The following is a 21,869-nucleotide window of genomic DNA, read 5'->3' on the forward strand; positions in this document are numbered from 1 at the left end:
AGTTGTGGATGTGAGTGCTAAGTACATTCACACACAAATCTTCACGTGGACATATGTTCTCAATTCTCTTGAGCACATACCTAGCAGTGGAATTGCTGGGTCATATTAAGTGCATATTAAACTTTATAATAAACTGCCAAATTGTTTTCCAAATTGCTTTTTTAATTATTTTAGTTGATGTATAATTTATATATATTAACACTCCCACATCTTTTTCTTTTTTTTTTTTTTTTTTTGTCTTTTTTTGCCATTTCTTGGGCTGCTCCCTCGGCATGTGGAGGTTCCCAGGCTAGGGGTTGAATCGGAGCTGTAGCCACCGGCCTACGCCAGAGCCACAGCAACGTGGGATCCGCGCTGCGTCTGCAACCTACACAACAGCTCACGGCAACGCCAGATCCTTAACCCACTGAGCGAGGTCAGGGATCGAACCCGCAACCTCATGGTTCCTAGTTGGATTTGTTGACCACTGAGCCACGATGGGAACTCCAACACTCCCACATCTTTATATATTTCTGTGACTTTTTATAGTTGTATAACCACTGCTGCAATTGAGGTATAGAAGAGCTTCATTCCCCCCAAAATTCTCCTCTTGCCACTTCTTAACCACTTCTTCTAGTCTGGGCAGTTTGTATAAATGGAATTGTACAGTATGTAGCCCTTTGAGTCTGGTGTCTTTATTGGCAAATAATAATCCTTTGTTGAGACAAACCAGTTTATTTTTCCATCCACCAGTGGAAGAAAGTTTGAGCTGTTTCTAGTTTGGGCGATCATGAAGTTGCTTAAGTGTTCACATACAGGTGTTAGGGTGAGTACCTAGGAGTAAGATTTTTGAGTCATGGTAAAAGTGTGTTTGCCTTTGGAGAACAGTTTTGTAGCTTCTGGAATTGCCACCGGTAGTGTGTGAGCCACAGCTCCTCTGCATCCAGTGCTTGTTACTATCAGTGTTATTTTTTCACCTAACCTGTAGTTCCCAGGCCTAGGGCTCGAAGCAGACCTGCAGCTGAGGCCCTCCAGCTGAGGCATGCCACAGCCATAGTAACACTAGATCCGAGCCACCTCTGTGGCCTATGCCAGAGCAGAGTGAGGCCAGGGATTAAACCTGAATCTGCTTCAGGGTCTTAATCTGCTGAGCCATAATGGGAACTCCAGTGTTGTTGTTTTTAACACTATCCTAATAGGTGTGTACTGCAATCTAATTGTGGGTTTTTTGGTTTTGTTTTTTATTGTAGTTGGTTGTTGTGTTTTTGCTGCCCCCTTGGCATGCAGAAGTTCTTGGGCCAGAGGTTGAACCCCTGCCTCAGCAGTGACCCAAGCTGCTGCAGTGACAGTGCTGGATCCCGTCTTGCTACACCACCAGAGGGAGAACTGCTATCGTTGTGTTAGGAATTTACATTTACCTCATGACTGATTGTACTGAGTAATTTTTCATATGCTTATTTGCCATCCCTATACTATGGAGAAGTATCTTTTGTGGTTGGATTTGTCGATGTGGGGGGGGTGCTCATTCATGGCAAGTGAGGAAGTTTTGGGGCCAGGGATTGAATCCATACCACAGCAGAGACCCAAACCACAGCAGTGACAACACTGGGACAACCTGCTGTAGTACCAGGAACCTCCTGGAGAAATATCTTTTTAAAATCTTTTGTCCATTTAAAAAATTGAGTTGTTTGGAGTTCCCTGGTGGCGCAAATACATGAAGAACTCTCAAAACTCAACATTAAGAAGACAATCCAGTTTTTCTTTGTCAGGTGTATACTTGAAAAATATTTTCTCCAATTCTAGGGCTTATCTTTTCATTCCCTTAACGGTGTTTTTTTGGGATGGCAGGACATTTTATATTTGAGAAGTGCAGTTTATCCTCTTTTTCTTCTTCAGATCATGCTTCTACCATCATTTTAAGAAACTATAGCCTGACCTGAGATCACTAAGTATTTCTTCTATGTTTTCTTCTAGAGGTTTTGTATTTGCTTTTTAGATGTTTCATAATAAAACATGGGAAGTATTTTTATTGCTCTTTATTTAATCTGTAAGAAGTAAGTGGTATTTTTCTCTTTGCATGGAACTGTTTTCTCTGAGACAGTTTGTGGGCTAACCTGTGGAAGCAGAGTTCTCATGTCTTTTTCCAGCTTAATTCTGGAGCATAGAGAATCATTCTGTGTTGGAAAAGACAAGTCTTCCATTTAGGTAGATGAAAGGGAGTTTTCCTCAAAGTTTGCTGCAGTGGCTCCACAGAACCATCAGTGTTAAGTGTGTTAGTGTTGCATCCGTTTTCTCTGGATGATGGGATTTAAGAGCAGATTATTGGAATAGTTGGTACAAGATAATTTGTGTGTGTGTGTGTGTGTGGCTGCACCTGCAGAATGTGAAAGTTTCCAAGCCAGGGATAGCAGCCACCCAGGCTGCTGCAGTGACAATATCTGATCCTTAACCTGCTGTGCCACAAGGGAGCTCTGGTATGAGGTAATTTAAAAAGCAAAAACCATCGGGTTTTTCTTTCTTTCTTTCTAACATTCAATTCCTCAAGTACTTAATGGCTTACTCAAGATGAATGAGGTAAAAAATTGTGACGGCACAGTCATGCAAATTGGTACAAGTAAAACTGGAAAATCCAGTGTTGGTCTGAGCTGTGGTGTAGGTCACAGATTCAGTGTAGGTCGAAGATTCGGCTGGGATCCCACATTGCCGTGGCTGATTCGACGACCTCTAGCCTGGGAACTTATATAGGCCACATGTGTGGCTCTAAAAAAGCAAAAAAAAAAAAAAAAAAGGTTCAGGACGGGCATTCTCTTTGACGCTTGTGACACGCAGATTAAGGACCTGGGAACTCCCACTGTCATGGTTGCGGCCAAAAAGAAAAAGAGAAAAAGTGATTCAGTTAAAGTAAGACTGGGTTCAAGGTTTCAGAGCTAGAAGGTACTTTGGTGGTATTCCCTCAGCTGAGTGACACAGACCTGAAAATGTAGACTAAGCTTGAATGAAAGGACTAGTTCTTAGAACTATCGAGGTGGTTTATGTGCTGCCTTCTTGCAGCCACAGTTACACATAACCAGGACACAAAGGAGAAACAGAACTTGAAGCCAGCAGATGGTAAGAAGCAGAGGCTTTGCACCTCGAAGAGCTGGAGGTGCAGAGAGTAGCAGGAGGTTTCCTGGCCTTGTGGCGCCTCGCCTGCGCGTCATTGTGTGGCTGTGGTGCTTTTCAGTGTATGGATTAAACTCTTCATCTGAAGCTGTTTAGATGAGAATGTTCCTGAATTATATCAAAAATCTGTTCGGTGGAGAAAAGAAACTAACAAATCCGTTATAAACTCTGAAAGAATGGTACAACCGACACCCACATACTCTCTGTATATATGTGTGTGTGCATATGTGTATACATGTTTATGTAAATGTAAATACTAACTTTCATCATGCATACATTGTGACATTTCACTCTTAAATACTTTAGCATACTTTGCATAAGGACAGTGTAAAAATAACATTCTCCTACATAACCACAATACTAGTAATACTATGGCAAATTAAGAAGTTCCATATTATTACTCAATAATATTTCATAATATTATCTAACTTAATATTCAGAGCCTGCCCCCACCCTCATCACAGAAGTGTCTTACATCGTTGGTTTGGCTTTGGTCAAGGATGTGATTAAGGTTGCGTGCTTTGTACCTGAATATTATTTAATTTATCTTTATCTAGAGTAGTCCCCTTGACTGCTTTTTATAACTCTTTGAAGAGTCTGGGCCAGTTGTCTTATAAAATAATTTGTGTTTTGGATTTTCCCAGGCTGGTAATGCAAGATTAAAGTGAAATATTTTTGGTAAGACTATTTCATACATGTTGTTGCATACTTATCGTGTCTCATCAGAAGCTGCACAATTTCATGTTGTTTACTGTTAGCGATACTTTTTTTCCATCTCTTGGTTAAGGAAATTTACCTTTTTGATTCAGAAGAAGAGAAACTATTATATCACTCAATCAAGTTATCTTTGAGAGAATTCAAGGGTGTCTCTGCACACTGATAAGTCCCAGAAATTGAGGCAAAAGCCATAGACATTACCCATAAAATTTAAGAGATAGAGGGAGATATTATAGAGATAGATGTCTAAATAGTACAGTAAGATGTTTGTTAGAAAGGAACTGTGCAAGATATAGCAGAAGCTAACAGCTAATAGCTGAGCCTGTTTAGAGGACTTGGGAAGGTTTCACAGCTTCCCCAGAGCCTGGAAGGCTGGGCACGGAATCAGCAGATGGATAGGTAGAGGGTCACTTGGGGCGGGGGGGCATGATAGCCGGTTAGAAGCATGAACTAGAGACCATGTGACTGAGGGAAGGAGTGTTGGGTATTGTAGGACCATCTTTGCAAGGCAGGTGGGGTGGCAGGAGAGGAGGTGAGGTCCTAGCGAGGGTGTGGTTGGGTAGGAAGACTATTTGGTTCAGGTTTCATCCTGAAGGTTGTGATTTTTAAACTTTTAAAGATGTGAATCACTTGGATAAAAGGAAATTTTTTATTGAAATTCAGTATGTAAAACAGAAAAAAAAGTGGAGCACTGTTTGAAAATTGCCTTAGGTGGGAGTTCCATCATGGCTCAGTGGTAACAAACCCAACTAGCATCCACGAGGACGAGGGTTTGACTCCCTGGCCTCGCTCAGTGGGTTAAGGATCTGGCATTGCTGTGAGCTGTGGTGTAGGTTGCAGATATGGCTCAAAGCCCACACTGCTGTGGCATAGGCTGGCAGCTGCAATGCTGACTCGACCCCTAGCCTGGGAACTTCCATATGCCACGGGTACAGCCCTAAAAAGACAAAAAAAAAAAAAAAAAAAAAAAAAAAAAGAAAGGAAGGAAGTCTTAGGTGATGAGTTATTATAGTTTGAGCAGATAAGAATGATGTGATTCAGTGTTTAGAAAAGGCCTGGCATAGGAGTTCCCGTCTTGGCACAGTGGTTAACGAAGCCGACTAGGAACCATGAGATTGCAGGTTTGGTCCCTGGCCTTGCTCAGTGGGTTAAGGATCCGGCATTGCTGTGAGCTGTGGTGTAGGTCGCAGATGCAGTTCGGATCCCGCGTTGCCGTGGCTCTGGTGTAGGCCGGTGGCTACAGCTCCGATTGGACCCCTAGCTTGGGAACCTCCATATGCCAAGGGAGCTGCCAAAGAAATGGCAAAAAGACGGAAAAAAAAAAAAAAAAAAAGAAAAGGCCTGGTATATAATCTGTGTGCAGTAAACATTTGTTTATTGAATAGATAATCTTTGCAGAGTAGAACGTTCATTTCGATTCACTCTTAAGATAGAATAAGCAGATAGGAACCAGAAAGACAAATTACCAGGCTGTGGCAGTAGCCTCAGTGGCCTTGTCATCACCAGGTAGTATTCTGGGAATTTGTGGCAGTGTTTTTCATCCCAGAGATCTGATGGCAGTACTGGCGGTTAGTGGATGGGGGTGGGCATGCTGGGTGTCACAGAGGGCTCAGGACACCCCCTCAGTGAAGAACACCCCCAGCCTAAGATCTCTTGTTCAGGTGAAGGAAGACATTTGTATTTGAGTCTAAGTCCAAACTTGCCTTTTACGTGTAAACACAAGATATTTTATGCAGTGTTTTAACATACACTAAAATTTTTAGGAATTCTGTGAGTTGAGAGGTTTACTGTTTTGTTTGGAACATCCCTAAGAGTTCTTCAGCACTCTGGAACTTTCTGTATCAGATCTTGCTCATCTCTGGTCATAGTGGGATTGCTTGCACTGCTGCCCTCTTGTCTGCACTCTTAGGTGCCCTTTTAACAAGTGACTGACAGCTGTTCTTCCAGTGCCTCCATGCTTAAGCATTTATATTTTGAAATATATCTTTTTACATTTTATGTCTCTTTTTGAGTACAGTAAGATTAACATGTCTATTTATATTTGTGGATGTAGGAAGGCTTTATTATCTATGAGTTTTACATCAGGGTAGCAGAGGGGGTGTTAAAACCCTGTGTCATGAAGAAGGGAGTGCTGGTCTGACTGTGGAGACTCACCTACTCCCATGAGTCCTGTGGTTCAGCCTGGGGGCTGCCAGGTGTCGGCAGGGTCTTCACTGAGTTGAGGATTGGGTCTGTGGTGAAGTGTAAGTGTGGGGCATGGTGAGCTTGGGCTTAATTTGCAACCTTCAAGAGGAGATGTGCAATAGAAATTGTCCACAGGGGAGTTCAGCAGAAACAAATCCAACTAGTAGCCATGAGGTTGTGGATTGGATTTCCAGCATTGCCATGAGCTGTAGTGTAGGTTGCAGATGTGGTTCAGATCCTGAGTTGCTGTGGCTGTGGCAAGGCTGGCAGCTGTAGCTCCATTTCAGTCTCTAGCCTGGGAACTTCCATATGCCATGGGTGCGGCCCTGAAAAGCAAAAAGAAAAAAAGAAATTGTCTACGGGGATTTGGAATCAGGAGGACAGTGATGTACTTAAGAATGTACATTGTTGGAGTTCCCGTCATGGCGCAGTGGAAATGAATCCGACCAGGATCCATGAGGTAGCAGGTTCCATCCCTGGCCTTGCTAATTGGGTTAAGCACCTGGTGTTGCTGTGAGCTGTGGTGTAGGTCGCAGATGTGGCTTGGATCCTGTGTGGCTGTGGTATAGGCCATTTGCTACAGCTCCTATTTGACCCCTAGTCTGGGAACCTCCATATGCCGTGGGTGTGGCCCTAAAAAGCAAAAAGCAAAAAAAAAAAAAAAGAATGCATATTGTTTCCTGTTGCCAGGCTAAGTACCTGTGTGACATCACACAAGCAGTAGTACCTACCCATTGAATTACTGTGATAATTCAATGCCCTCAGATATAAAAATACCTAAAAATTGCTTTCAAATTAGCTATTACTAATCACCAAACATTAAGTACCAAGAATTAGGTATTAATATGTGAATTACATCATTTGGTCCTGACAACAGTACTTTTTTTTTTTTTTTGGTGTTTTTATCTTTTTAGGGCTGCACCCAAGGCATATGGTGGTTCCCAGGCTAGGGGTCAAATCGGAGCTGTAGCCGCAGGCCACAGCCACGGCCACAACAACTCGGGATCCAAGCCGCACCTGTGACCTACACCACAGCTCACGGTAACACCAAATCCTTAACCCACTGAGCAAGGCCAGGGATGGAACCCGAGTCCTTATGGATGCTAGTCGGGTTCGCTAACCGCTGGGCCACGATGGGAACTCCATGACAACAGTACTTTTATGAGAGGACTGAGACTTAGGGAGATTTAATGTAGATTTGAGAGTTATAAATTGTACAATAAGCAATAAGCCTGAATTGGATAGGATTGAACTCGGTGCTTTCAGGCCTTTCTCTTCTGTTTGTGATCCTCAGACCAGCAGCTTCAGCATCACCTGGGAGCTTGTTAGAAGTGCAGAATCTCAGGCTTCATCCTAGGTTTACTGTAGCAGACTCTGAATTTGAATGAAGTTTTCAGGTGCTCCTGTGCACAGGAAAGCATGAGAAGCACTGGGCTCAGGGATGTGAGCTGTTTGGGTTCAGCAGGGACAGGCCTCAGTAAGTGGTGCAGCGGTGGGCTCAGGAGACGAACCACCAGGTCAGGTCCTGGCCCCTCTGCATTTTACTCTGGGACCCTGGCAGGTCTCGGCCATTTTCTGGACCTCAGTTTTCTCATCTTTGGGTGAGGCAAGTTTTCTTTCAACTCTAACATTTTATGGTTCTGAGTCCCAGGTCTTCTACCTGGAAGATGCTTTTGCAAAGGATGGTTTGGGTGGTGTCGGAAGTAAGTGGTGATTTGAGCAGGAGGGTCAGCTTAAGTACACTTAGGGATGAGCATTACCATGAATGGAAAATGGTGGATTTTACTAATGTAAATATATTTTAGTAAAATTTCATCCTTTCTGGATGTTGTCCAGAAATCTTAAGATTCAAGAGATAATTCTTTGAGCATGTCTTCAGATTTAATACTGGTTTGCTTTTTTTTTTTTTTTTTTTGCTTATTAGGGCCATACTCGCAGCATATGGAAGTTTCTTGGAGGTCACTTCATTTTGAAATTCTTGTTTTTAAAACGGAGCTGAATTCTGACTCTGGTTCTGGCTGCCATCTACTTTTCTCCCAGGTTTAGGAGCATGAGGAAAGACAGCGAGCCAGGGAAGGAAGAGGTAGGAGAGCAGTTGTTGGGAAGGGGATGGTGACGCCGGAGCCTTGCTTTCTATGTAACTAGCTGCTCATCTGGGTAATTGTAACCTCATCTGCCTTTGTGGAATTTATTGGCAGGACCCCAGGAGAGCCTCATCCTTGCAAGATTGTCTTTAGGTTGAGAGAACAAATGTGGCTATGATTTAGAACCCTCCTCTCCCCCAAAGAAAAAATATTCTGGGGAAGAGGGGTAGGTGGCAGAAACTGGCAACTGAAGAGGTTTTGTTGGTGGATATTGGTTTCTCCATACCACTGCTTAATACTGGAAGAGAAGAATATATTGTCAATTTAATTTTTAAAAACAGCTCTATCAAAGTACAATTGAGACAATAAACTGTGTATGTGTACAGTTGGGTAAATTTTGACGTATGTACACTTATATATCATCACTACATCAAAGTAGTGAATGCATCCCTGACTCCCAAGGGTTTCCTTGTCATCCTGACTTCCTTTCCCTCCCATCCTCCTTTTCCAGGTAGCACCAGATCCGTTTCTGTCACTGTACATTAGTTTGCATTTACCAGAATTTGATAGCAATGGAATTGCACAGTATGGACTCTTGTGGGTCGAGGTGGGGGGCTGTACTTTGTCCGCTCAGCATAATCAGTTTGCAGTTCATCCACACTATGGTGTGTGTGAGAAGTTCTTAGCTTTTTTTTTTTTTTTTTTGGCCACCCCTCAGCATATGGAGTTCCTGGGCCAGGGAACAGACCTGAGCCGCATTTGCAACCTGTGCTGCAGCTGTGGCAACACTGGATCCTTAACCCACTGTGCCAGGGGTAGGGGTAGGGGAATAGAACCTGCATCCCAGTGCTCCAGGGAGTGCTGCCAATCCCATTGTGCCACAGTGGGAACTCAGTTCATGTCTTTTTATTGCTGAAGACTCTTCCCCTTTATGAGTATACTGTGATTTGTTTATCCAGTTCATCTATTGATGAACATCCGTGTACCATTCTTTGGACATAAGCTTTCATTGTATTATTTCTCTTGACTGAATACCTAGAAGTAGAATGGCTAGATAATATGGTAAGTGAACATTTAACTTAAAAAACTTTTCCAAGTTCCCTCTTGTGGTTCAGTGGGTTAAAAACCCAATTAGTATCCATGAGAATGTGGGTTCAAATCCCTGGCCTTGATCAGTGGGTTAAGGATCCAGTGTTGCCACGAGCTGTGGTATAAGTCACAGATGGAGCTCAGATCTGGCCCTGCTGTAGTGTAGGCTGGCAGCTGCAGCTCTGATTCAACCCTTAGCCTGGGAATTTCCATATGCCTCAGGTGCAGCCCTAGGGGGAAAAACTTTTCATTTTAAAATATAATTTTAGATTTACAGAAAAGTTATAGTGACAGTACAGAGAGTTCATGTGTATTAGGGGTCAGCTTTTCCTGTAAAGGGCCAGATAGACAGGTGGACTTTCTAGGAACTGCTGAGTTCTGCCAGTGTAAGGCGACAGCAGCTATAGACTGTGAGTCAGTGAATGGGCGTGACTGTGTCCCAGTAAAATTGTACAAAAGCAGGTGCAGGTTGGATGTGGCCCATGGGAGTATTTTCCTGACCCTGGTGAATACCCTTTACCTGGCTTCCCTAAGGTTTCATCTTATACAACCAGTGTGTGCTTGTCAAAACGAAGATGTTAACTTTGGTAGAACACTGTTAATTCAGACTTTATTCGGCTGTTACGATTTGTCTCCATGTCTGTCTGCATTTCAGGTTTCAACCCTGCGTACCACGTTACCATTGTTGTCATGTCTGTTCAGTCTGTTACTGTCATCAAGGGGACTCATGGATACTCATTCTTTGAGTTTAATCTAATACTGTCTGTTTTGTTGTTCAAATTATTTTAAATGATTCTAAACTATTTGGCCTTTGGGAATTTTTTCAGCTTAGCTTGTGTCTTTTAGACATGTCCTCATTTTTTTCTTTTTTGAGTACTTTTTGACTGAATAGTATGCCATTTTATGGTTATGCTCTTCGTTTTGTTTATCCTCTCATGATATATCGTGGACTTTTGGATTGTTGCCGTTGTCTGGCTCTTAGGAATGATAGCTTTGTGTATATGCTCATGGGTGTTGGTGTGGACATGTATTTTCTTTTCTCTTGGGTAGAGTTGTATTTAACTTCTCAGTAAACCATTATACTTACTTACCAAAGTGGCTGGCACCAGTTCCAGTTTCTCCTTATCATCATTAGTATTCATTACTGTAAAGTGGTACCTCTTTGTGATTTTGATTTGTATCTCCCTAATGCTAATGATGTACTTTTCCATGCATATGTTAGTGATTTACTTATCTTTTTTTTTTTTTTTTTTTTTTTTTTGTATTTTTGCTGTTTCTTTGGGCCACTCCTGTGGCATATGGAGGTTCCCAGGCTAGGGGTCTAATTAGAGCTGTAGCCACCGGCCTACGCCAGAGCCACAGCAACGCGGGATCCGAGCCGCGTCTGCAACCTACACCACAGCTCACGGCAACGCCGGATCGTTAACCCACTGAGCAAGGGCAGGGACCGAACCCGCAACCTCATGGTTCCTAGTCAGATTCGTTAACCCACTGCGCCACGATGGGAACTCTGTGATTCACTTATCTTTGATAAAATTTCTGTAAAGATCTTTTGTTCATTTAAAGAAGTACTTTGTTTAATTTATACATTCTGGGTACAAGTCTTTCATCAGAAATACCATTTTACAGGAGTTCCCATCGTGGCACAGCGGAAATGAATCCAACTAGGAACCATAAGGTTGGGGGTTCGATCCCTGGCCTTGCTCAGTGGGTTAAGGATCTGGCATTGCTGTGCGATGTGGTGTAGGTCACAAACTCGGCTTGGGTCCAGTGTTGCTGTGGCTCTGGCATAGTCCGGCAGCTACAGATCCGATTCTACCCCCAGCCTGGGAACCTCCATATGCTGCGGGTGCAGCCCTAAAAAAACAACATGGCGCAGTGGTTAACGAATCCGACTAGGAACCATGAGGTTGCGGGTTTGATCCCTGGCCTTGCTCAGTGGGTTAAGGATCCGGCGTTGCCGTGAGCTGTGGTGTAGGTTGCAGACACGGCTCGGATCCCGCGTTGCCGTGGCTCTGGCGTAGGCTGGTGGCTACAGCTCTGATTAGACCCCTAGCCTTGGACCCTCCATATTCCGTGGGAGCTGCCCAAGAAATGGCAAAAAAAAAAAAACAAAACAAAACTACTTTACATATATTTTTTCTCATCTGGGTGTTGTCTTTTGAGAAGTTTAAAATTTTGATGAATTTTAATTTATCAACTTACTCTTTCATGGTTGTGTTTTATTATCATATCTAAGATTTTTTTCCTTGCCCAGGGTCACAGAGGTTTTCTTTTACGTTTTCTTTTAGAAGTTTTAGATTTTATGTTCAGGTCTATGATCCATTTTGAGTTGGTTTTTCCTTATGTTGTCAAATTTGTCATTGTTTTGCACATGTTTGAGCAGTGTTGAAAAGGCTATCCTTTATTCACTGAATTGCCTTTGACCTTTTGTCAGCAATCACTTGCCTGAATATGTGTGGGCTCATTTCTAGATTATTTATTCTGGAATTATGCTGAGAATTTTGATTGGGATTGTGTTGAATATATAGATCATTTTCTGGAAAATTGACCTTTTAAGTATTTAGTCTTTTTTTCTTTTTTTCAAAGTGTGTCTTTTGAAAAATTAGTGAATTTTATTACATTTATAGTTGTACAGTGATCATCACAATCCAATTTCGTAGCATTTCCATCTCAAACCCCCAGCGCACCCCCAACCCCCCCAACCTGTCTCATTTGGAAACCATAAGTTTTTCAAAGTCTGTGAGTCAGTATCTGTTCTGCAAAGAAGTTCATTGTGTCCTTTTTTCAGATTCCACGTGTAAGTGATAGCATTTGATGTTGGTGTCTCACTGTCTGACTGACTTCATTTGGCATGATAATTTCTAGGTCCATCCATGTTGCTGCAAATGCCATTATTTCTAAGTATTTAGTCTTATCTCTCTATTTAGATTTTCTTTAATTTTTCACAGGGAATTTAAAAAACTTTTCAGTTTAGGTCCTACCTTTTATTAAGATTTATCCTAAAGCATTTTATACTTTTTTTTTAAGAATGCTATTGTATTAAAAAAAAAATTTCCAGTTGTTCTCTGCTAGTTTACAGAAGTGCCACTTAGTTTTGTATATTGATCTTATACACTATAACTTTCCTAAACTCACTTCTTTTAGCATCTTTTTTGTAGATTTCATTAGATTTTCAATATAGATGATGTAATGTGCAAATAAGACAGTTTTGTTTGTTGCCTTATTGTTCTGTCTAGAACTTCCCATCAAACATCAAATAGAAGCTGTCTTGTTCTTCATGTGAGGGAAAAGTGTTCAGGCTTTCACCCTTTTCCTTTTGAGTTCTTCCTGAACCTATGTGTTATTTAGGAGTCTGTTAGTTTAGTTTCAGATACTTGGAAATTTTTCAGAAAGCTTTGTGTTATTTCTAACTTAAAGTCAGACAGGATACCTTTTTTTTTTTTTTTTTTTTGCTTTTTAGGACTGCACGTGCAGCATATGGAGGTTCCTAGGATAGGGATCCAATCCGAGCTGCAACTGCTGGCCTACACCATAGCCACAGCAATGTCGTGGGATCTGAGTCCCATCTGTGACCTACACCACAGCTCGTGGCAACGCCAAATCCTTAACACACTGAGCAAGGCCAGGGATTGAACCCACGTCTTCATGGATACTAGTCAGATTTGTTACTGCTGAGCCATGACAGGAACTCCAAGATACATTTTTTTTTTCTCCTCCCATTTTGAATCCTATAGTTTTATTTTTTTTATTTAAAAAAAATTTTTTTTAATTATAGTTGATTTACAGTGTTCTGTCAATTTCTGCTGTAGACAGCATGCTTTATATGGCTTGCATCCTTTAAAATTTATTGAAACTTGTTTTGTGGACCACAGGTAGTCTTTCTGAGCTAACTGTTCCATGTGTACATGAAAAGAATGTGTGTTCAGCTTTTGTTGGCTGGAGTGTTCTATAAATGTCAGTTCAGGAACTTTTGTATCTTTGAGTACAAAAGGGTGAAATATGAAGTGGATCCATTTCTCTTTCCCCAGATTCATAGTGTGGGTCCTTGGAAGTCCTGCCATCTTTTCTAGCTGAGGAGCAATCTCCGGATTGGGATGACAGCTCTCAACTGAAAGACCTCATTTCATTAGCACACTAACCAGCCAGGGATTACCTGATTGGCTACTTAGTCATTAAGTGAAGTTGCTTGTAAGTCTTAGAGGACACACAGAACTAATTACTTTAACTCTTTATTGCCCAGTATGCCTGGAATAATCTTAAATGAAAATAAAGGAGCCTAAAATCTTTTGAAAACTCTGAGATAAAGATGTTTCAGTCACTTTCAAGAGAAGAACCTTATTCAAGAAGCTTATTAAATACAAATAAAACAAAAAATAGTTCTCCGGTGGCTAATTGGGTTAAGGATCTGGCATTGCCACTGTTGTGGTTCTGGTTACAGCTTGTGGTACAGGTTCAGTCCCTGGCCCAGGAGCTCCTACAGGCTACAAGCATGGCCCAAAAAAGCAAAAACACCAAAAAATAATACCAGTTCTGAAACTATAGTCCTCTGAAAACTTGAATATTCTTCCATTAACCGTTTTTTTTTTTTTTTTTTAAGTCTTAATGGAAAAGCTTCTGTACCAACACTTCTTTTGGATGGCCATTTTTCTGTCTTTGAGGAGGTTTCCCTGTACAAGCAATTCCTTGGTTATTTTGTCATATCCATGCAACAACCTTGTGAGACACAGAGTAAGGGTGATGAAAGAGAAGGCTGTACTGGATTATAAATCACAGGCGGTGAATAAACTGTGGACTTGAATTTCAGGATTGAAAGGGACCTTGGATAAGATGACGAGTACCTGGTGGCTGAGGAAATGAAGATGCAGAAAAGTCGGTTCTTGCTGTTCTCAGCAGGCATGGCATGCCCCTAGAGGTCTTCAGCAGTGTCTGGAGACATTTTTGGTTGCCACAACTTGGGAGGGGGGCTCCTAGTATCCAGTGGGTAGAGGCTAGATATCCTTCAGTCCCCAGAACAAAGCAGTCCTCTAGCTCAAAATGTCAGTACTGCTGGGCTTCAGAAACCCTGGTCTGCATTCATTTTATCTTGAGTTTTGATTAGAACAGGAATCTCCAAAACGCTGCTTTATTTCATCATCAACTGTTATTTCTCGTTCTTTTCAACTTCATTTTTAAAAAATCAAGGTAAAATTCACATAACGCAAAGTTAACCATTCATCATTTTAAAGTGTCCACTACAGGTCATTCAGTAAATTCAGCACGTTGCGCAACCGCCGTCTCTGTTCCAAGACGTTTTCCTAACCCTTCTGACAGCACTCTCCACCCCTGCCCCAGCTCTGGCAGCTTGTCTGCTTCTGCCTCTGTGGATTCCACGTTGTTTTTATGTTGGCTCTTTTGTGGTGCTTAGGAAAATAAGACTGGACAGAAGTCAGGAGAGCAGATGTGGCATCTGGGTCCCCTGTTCTTTTCTACTGTCAGTGATTGGGGCAAATCATTTATCTGACCTAAGCCCGTGACTAGCTGTGACTGTGGCATAGGCTGGCAGCTACAGCTCCGATTGGACCCCTAGCCTGGGTACTTCCAAATGCTGCAGGTGCAGCTCTAAAAAGACCCGCCAAAAAAGTAATTAAGGAGGTAAATTCATCCCGCTACTAAACATAAATGTATTTGGGGTTACCTAATTTAGCACCTAACTTCTATTACTTTGTAATTAAAAGAAAAATCCCAAACCAAGTGCAAGTATATTCTTATATTCTTAGGCCTGCTTCAAACTCTCCAAAGGCTGCTGCTTGCATTTAGAATAAGTCCTGAATTCCTTACCATTGTGTAGTAGGGTCCCCACAGAATCTTTTCTGCTTTCATAGCCTGGCCTGTACCATTCTCTCCCAGACTCTCGCCTTTTTTTTTTTTTTTTTTTTTTCTCATAAAGACTCCAAACTCCTCAAGGCCTTTGCACCAGCTGTTCTCTCTATCTGAAAGGCATAGGGCAACATACCTTGTTACTGGTTTTCAAATCTCAGCTCAGATGTCACTTCATGAAACCTTCGCTGATCATCCTATCTAATCTGTGGCTTGTTCTAGAAATTTAAAGTGAATATTGTAGAGAGAGGAATACAGTGATTCCCCATTACACATTCTGCTGTTCATGGTCACCCAGTTTAGAGTAGCCCTGCCTCTTTTCCTGTCACTGTCATACTACTCTTTTCAGTTTTCTTTTGCTGCAGTTACATTTTTATATTTTACTTTACTATCTCTTTACTCCTTAAGACTGCGAGTTTCCTGTCTATCCTATTTATTCTTGAACCCTTAGTACCTGGAATATGTCCTATATCTGTGTATATAGTAGATGTTCAGTAAATACTTGTTGAATGAAGGAATGAAATAAACTTCTCAAACCAGGGACTGTGTTTAATTTGTGTTTGTATTCTTAATTGTGCCTAATAAAGAGCTACTTCACACAGAATGGGTAGACACTCAGTAAATGTTCCTTCAAACATTTTTATTTTTCTGTCACCACTCTCCTTTACTGACAACAGATTTGTTTCCGTAATAAGCCTCTTGCAGGGTTTCTTTAATGGAGGAAAATACGCTTTTCTTTCATTTGCTTTCAGATCCCTCTGCTTGTGTAATAAGATGGGAAATTGTTTCCCTTGCCAGATTGACTTGGTTTTTGATCTCAGTTGTCTTCTCATAGGAAATTTGTAACACATTCTAGAAGCCCACATTTATCTTTCCTTTTCCTGGTTGGTTGTTTCTAGAACTGTGGAAGAGCTGTAAAGGATGTTAGGATAATCTAGGTTTAGCTATACAGATGAGGACTTAAAAGTAGGTCCCAAGATCAGACAGTAAGGCAGTCGGCACGATTGGGATTGGAAACGAGATCCAAGCCTAGCAGAAATACTGAATCATTTCCTCATTGTTTTGTGTTCATGGGTTCTGTTTTGTTATTTGGACTCTTCAGTTCTTTATAATCAGGGACCATGTATTGTACTCTTTCAGTACCTTCCATAGCTTTTAACACAAAGCATGGTAATGTTTTTGGACTAATAGAATAATGTGAAGGCATTGCTTTGAGAATTAATATTATAGTTCTACCTGCCTTATGGAAAGAGACACCTGGAGGGCACATCTTGTTCACTTGTGCAATGGGTATATAAAAAGGACTGGGGATGGGACAGATGAGACAGGGAGGATTAACAGAAGGCTACAGATGGTGGCTCAGCACTTTGGAGCGAGTCCATCAGTTCCTGCTGTCTGATCCAGTGTGAAAGACCATCTGGGCCTCCCCTGAGTACAAGAATGTGATGTAATGGACATGGGATGTAAAAGCTGGGTTTTGCTGAAAGTAATTGTCACACTAGATAGATTGTTCAGTATAGAGACAGGATACACAGAATTGAAGACTTGGACTGGGTGGTTCTTTTCTACTTATCTAGTAAAATCCAGGACATTGGTACTCTGGTTCCAATTTTATTTTTTTTCTCAAAAAGAAAACTTAAGTAAATGTCAAAATTTAAAAAAACAGTACCTTTCCTCACAAAAAAAAAAAAAGTTGAGTGTAAAAACTTTAGAACATTGAAGTAAGGAGTTCCCGTCATGGCATGGCGCAGTGGTTAACGAATCTGACTAGGAACCATGAGGTTGCGGGTTCGGTCCCTGGCCTTGCTCAGTGGGTTAAGGATCTGGCATTGCCGTGAGCTGTGGTGTAGGTAGCAGACGCGGTTCGGATCCCATGTTGCTGTGGCTGTGGCGTAGGCTGGTGGCTACAGCTCTGATTAGACCCCTAGTCTGGGAACCTCCACATGTCGCAGGTGCGGCCCTAGAAAAGGCAAAAAGAAAATTGAAAAAAGAAAAAAGAAAATGAAATGATTATCATTAGTTATTTTGAGCCTGGGTAGGTCTATTTATGTATATGCAGACAACTTTAAAAATGTGTGGTAGCCAGAGTTCCTGTCGTGGCACAGTGGAAACAAATCTGACTAGGAACCATGAGGTTGCGTGTTCAATCAATCCCTGGCCTCTTTTGCTCAGTGGGTTAAAGATCTGGCATTGCTGTGCGCTGTGGTGTAGGTCGCAGATGTGGCTCAGATCCTGTGTTGCTATGGCTGTGGTGTAGGCCGGAAGTAGTAGCTCCGATTGACCCCTAGCCTGGGAACCTCCATATGCCGCAGGTGCAGCCTGAAAAGCAAAAAAAAAAAAAAGTGTGTATGTGTTGTGTCATTATAATATACATGATGAACAAAGTCAAAAATAGGAACGTTTTAATGTTATTTTGTAGATCTGTATGTACTGTTGTTATAATCAAATGTGGCCATGCCATCATTTATTTAACCACTTCCCCTGTGGTTGGATGTCTAGGTTTTCTTACACAACGACAGTGCTAACATGGCATCTTTGTATATATATGCATAGGACTCTTAGGACAAAGTTTACAGTAGACTTTCTGTGTTCAAGTTGATGTACCCCCCTTTTAAAGTGATATTTTTGATTGTCATGGCTGATATTCTAATAACTTGTCTTATTTTTTCTGCATGTCACATAAATGATGCAGTTCTGGTGTTCTTATTTATTGTAGCTAGCAAGATTGGGGGGGAATTTCTGTTTATTTGGTCTGATTCCCTAAAATAAGGCAATAGGAATTATCGCCATTGAGTCCTAATAATGTGGTTAAGTCCGGTTAATAAAGTCGTTATGTTATTTTCTCATCACTACACTTCATTTCCTGTTACTGGTTTTTCTTTCCATTTTAATTCCCTGCCCTATCCCCATACCCTGTCGCTCCTTGTGTGTGTGTGTGTGAGGGTGTGTGTGTGCGCCACCACGCACATGTGCATGTGCACACACATGCCCCTAAAGCATGCCTTGGTTTTGGCTTAGCTCCCATCCTTAGGGCTGAAGAACCCTTTGGCTCTCAGTACAGAATTCTGTAGCATTTGCTAATTTTCAGGTTAGAGGAAGGAAATGAGGACTGTATCTAACCCCTTTCACCTTCCAGCAGAGGTATCTGGTGGAAGATACTGCAGTGGGGTCAGCTGGAGGCTCTGCTAAAGGCAAACGAGGACTTCTCAGGGTGGGGGAGATTATGTCTGGAAGTCCCTCAGAGCTCTTGGAAGTAATTTGAGAGTTTTACACGTGACTTGAGTTGGGCGTTGTCTGTGAGCACGCAGGTGGAGGTTTCCTTGGTGAAAGCTGTCCCTCGAGGCCTGCTTTCCCCCAGCCTCGTGGGTGCAGCAGTCTGTGCATTTGTGCATGTACGCACTGTCCTTTGAGGAGGGTGTTCTCTTCTTGCTGATAGGTTGCACTCTTCCCATTAGCCATTGGTACAGTTTTCTCTGGAAATGCCTGACACCCTGTTTAAAACTGCTCTGAGGTGGGGAGCCTTGCCTCAGCCCCACTGCCTTCCTTGGGGCACTGACTTTTCTTTGGCCTTGTTGGAAAGACACCAAAAGAGAGTCTTCAGTTAGTGGTGAGGCTGGTTTTGGATGAGGAGGGATATCGGTGATGATTGTGCACCTCCTATAATGGGGTCAAAATCGAAAATTATTGGGAGTTCCCATCGTGGCGCAGTGGTTAACGAATTTGACTAGGAACCATGAGGTTGCGGGTTCGATCCCTGCCCTTGCTCAGTGGGTTAATGATCCGGCGTTGCCGTGACCTGTGGTGTAGGTTGCAGACGCGGCTCGGATCCCGCGTTGCTGTGGCTCTGGCGTAGGCCGGTGGCTACAGCTCCGATTCAACCCCTAGCCTGGGAACCTCCATGTGCCGCGGGAGCGGCCCAAGAAATAGCAAAAAAAAAAAAAAAAAAAAAAGAAAAGAAAAAAAAATTATTCTGTGGGGAGAACAAAGCACATTTCTAATTCTGACCTTGGAGTGTACAGAATAGGGCTGAGTTGTGTGCTCATGGCAGCAAAGGGTATGACTTGAAAGGTTTCTGTTTTGCAGGCACTTACCCTTCAATATCTCGAGTTACTCTTGGAGACCATAGTATCTATTTTTGTTTATACTTTTTGATTGTTCCTAAGCCCCTCGGTGTATGCTTTTTTTCACTATGGCATGCAGCAGCTTGATGCAGGATCTCAGTTCCTAGGCTAGGGATTAAACCCTCGCTGCAGTGGTGAAAGTGCTGAGTCCTAACCACTAGACCACCAGGGAACTCCCCCGAAGCACACCCTTAAGGTATGGTCTGACTTGGCTGTGATTGCCCCATGTGATCAGACTCACAGACCCTTGCTTGCTTACTCATTCAGCACCGACTTCATATCTGCGGGTCTGAGCAGCAGAAAGTGGAGGGTTTGCTGTCATAGGACCAGCTCTATTGCAGGACCTTAGAATTCTGTCACTTAATAGAGTAATTCAGATGTAAATGGGGTGTGACTGGCATTTTAGATATAAATCATTAGAGCACAGGCAGTATGACATGGCCTGTAGTTTCCTTCATATTTTATGTTGTTCTAGAGAAATACCCATAGATAAACAACATTTTCTGCATGATTCCAGAGTAGTATTTTATAGTGCCCAGTTTCACTAAACCCCTAGGTTTCTCCAGTTATTTCATGTCCTTGGGAAACTTAAGGCACTCGAGATAAAATTTTAATTCACCTGTAGAAATAATTCCATGCAAAAGGAGATAAGGTCTAAAACTAAAGCACCGTACAGTATCTAAAGTCACTCCTTTTGCTGTGAACTAGAGGAAAGGGGAAGTGAAAAGTTTGTACCTTATAATAAGAGTCAGATCACCCACCGCATCTTCTCTCCCAAATGTGCTAGTGTACCATGGTATTATCTTTTAGTATCATGTGTGAAATGTTCGGGGCTGCAGTTGAGATAATTGAGTGGTCAAATGCATCTGAACTCTTGGAAAGAATGTGACCTGTACTAAAATATATCCTAAAGTGTAGTAAAAACCTGAAAATCCAGCATTTTGTATTAAAGAGAATCTTGATGCTGTAGCATCTATATGCTAACCACTAGGCAAACAGATTCTTATTGTAATATATTTTGTTGTGAATAGGTAGGTAGCATTTATTAGACCTATTGGGCTTGCTTGTGATATTAACAAATTGCAGTACATATCAGCTGAATGGGAGAGTATATTTTACCGTTCCTGATATTTTTGCTGTTCTATCTATGTAATGGCAGTTTGGAAGTCAGATAACATATTCAGTTGTGGTTGTCTCCAAGTCTTTTTTAACGTTTTATTTCATATATAATATATGGTGGCCTCAAGCCAGAAGCAGAGATGTACTAGTAGTGGGATGGGGCAACCTTAGCGATACCCCCAGAAAATAGCACCAATAATGTGACTTGAATGAGGTAGAAACAGAAATGTTTGCATTCAGAATTTTAGTGTAGGTTAGCTACACATTGCCTGTTGTTAATATTTTTACATAAGGTTAAAGTTTATTATTTTTTTATTTTATTTTTTGTCTTTTGTCTTTTGTCCTTTTAGGGCTGCACCTGCAGTGTATGGAGGTTCCCAGGCTAGGGGTCTAATCAGAGCTGAGCTGCTGGCCTACGCCAGAGCCACAGCAATGCTAGATCCGAGCCATATCTGCGACCTACACCACAGCTCATGGCAACGCCGGATCCTTAACCCACTGAGTGAGGCCAGGGATCGAACCCACAACCTCATGGTTCATAGTTGGATTCATTTCCACTATGCCACAAAGGGAACTCCTTTGTTTTTTGTTTTGTTTTGTTTTTCAAGATTTCTATATATTGCAGAGTTTACCACAGAGTTTGCCAATTTGTGGCCTAAACTTTTAATTTCCTCATTTTGAGAAATCTTGATAAAATGTATTTAACTTCCCAGTCTTTTTTTTTTTTTTTTTAAATCAACTTAAGTATACAGTTGACTTTCAGAAACCATATACACCCCTGTAACCACCACCCCAAACAAAATGCAGATCATCTCATTCCCCTAGGAAATTCCTGATGAAACTTCAAGTCATCCCTGCACCTTGTGGGACACACATGCACCAGGCCCTGCAGTCACTGGGCTGCATCCTGTCACTCTCTTAGAAAGTAGATGGACTCATACAACCTGTATCCTTCTATATCGTTCCCAGCCTAACAGTGCCCGAGACGGGCTTTTACCTTGTCCTGGTAATTGTGCGTCCTGCACTGCAGCACGGTGTTCATTTCCATCCCTTGGCAATGGATGCCCCTGCCCCAACTTTAGAAGTTCCACACTTAGGTTTGGGGGTGAGAGGGGCTCTTGCGCTAGCTTTTTAAAATATTGTTTCTGGCTCTTCACTTCATGTCAGACAGCCAACTACTGGGATACTGGTAGCTTCTCCCCATTTTATCTGCATTATGTCTTTCATAAGTCAGTCTTATTGAACTGGTCAAACTTTCCAGTAGGTTGCTGTATGATAAATGCAGATAACATGTGCTGACATTTGTTTAGCAAAATAGTGAACATGAACATGGATTTCTGAACATGGATGCTGAAGGTCCTACCTTTCTGCACCCTATCTGTGACCTCTCCCCACCTGTCCTTTGGCCACCATTCCATCTGTCACTCCCATTTTGGCTGTAATTCTCAAAGATGTTCTGTCAGCCCATTTATCCTCTATCAGTTTATCACGTCCAATATCTCTAGCCCTCTCCCTGCCTGGTCTCTAGCATACACCCCATGCTCCTGTCTCTCAG

The 21,869-nt window shown here is 42.0% G+C and overlaps 1 protein-coding gene across 1 annotated transcript in view; it reads left to right on the top strand.

The window, feature by feature from the left end:
• The window catches only part of LOC100737051 (cat eye syndrome critical region protein 2), a 125,860-nt gene that overhangs the window by 17,519 nt on the left and 86,472 nt on the right, over nt 1-21,869 (top strand).

This window comes from Sus scrofa, chromosome 5, assembly GCF_000003025.6.
Source record: "Sus scrofa isolate TJ Tabasco breed Duroc chromosome 5, Sscrofa11.1, whole genome shotgun sequence".
In the NCBI taxonomy this organism is placed as follows: Eukaryota; Metazoa; Chordata; class Mammalia; order Artiodactyla; family Suidae; genus Sus; species Sus scrofa.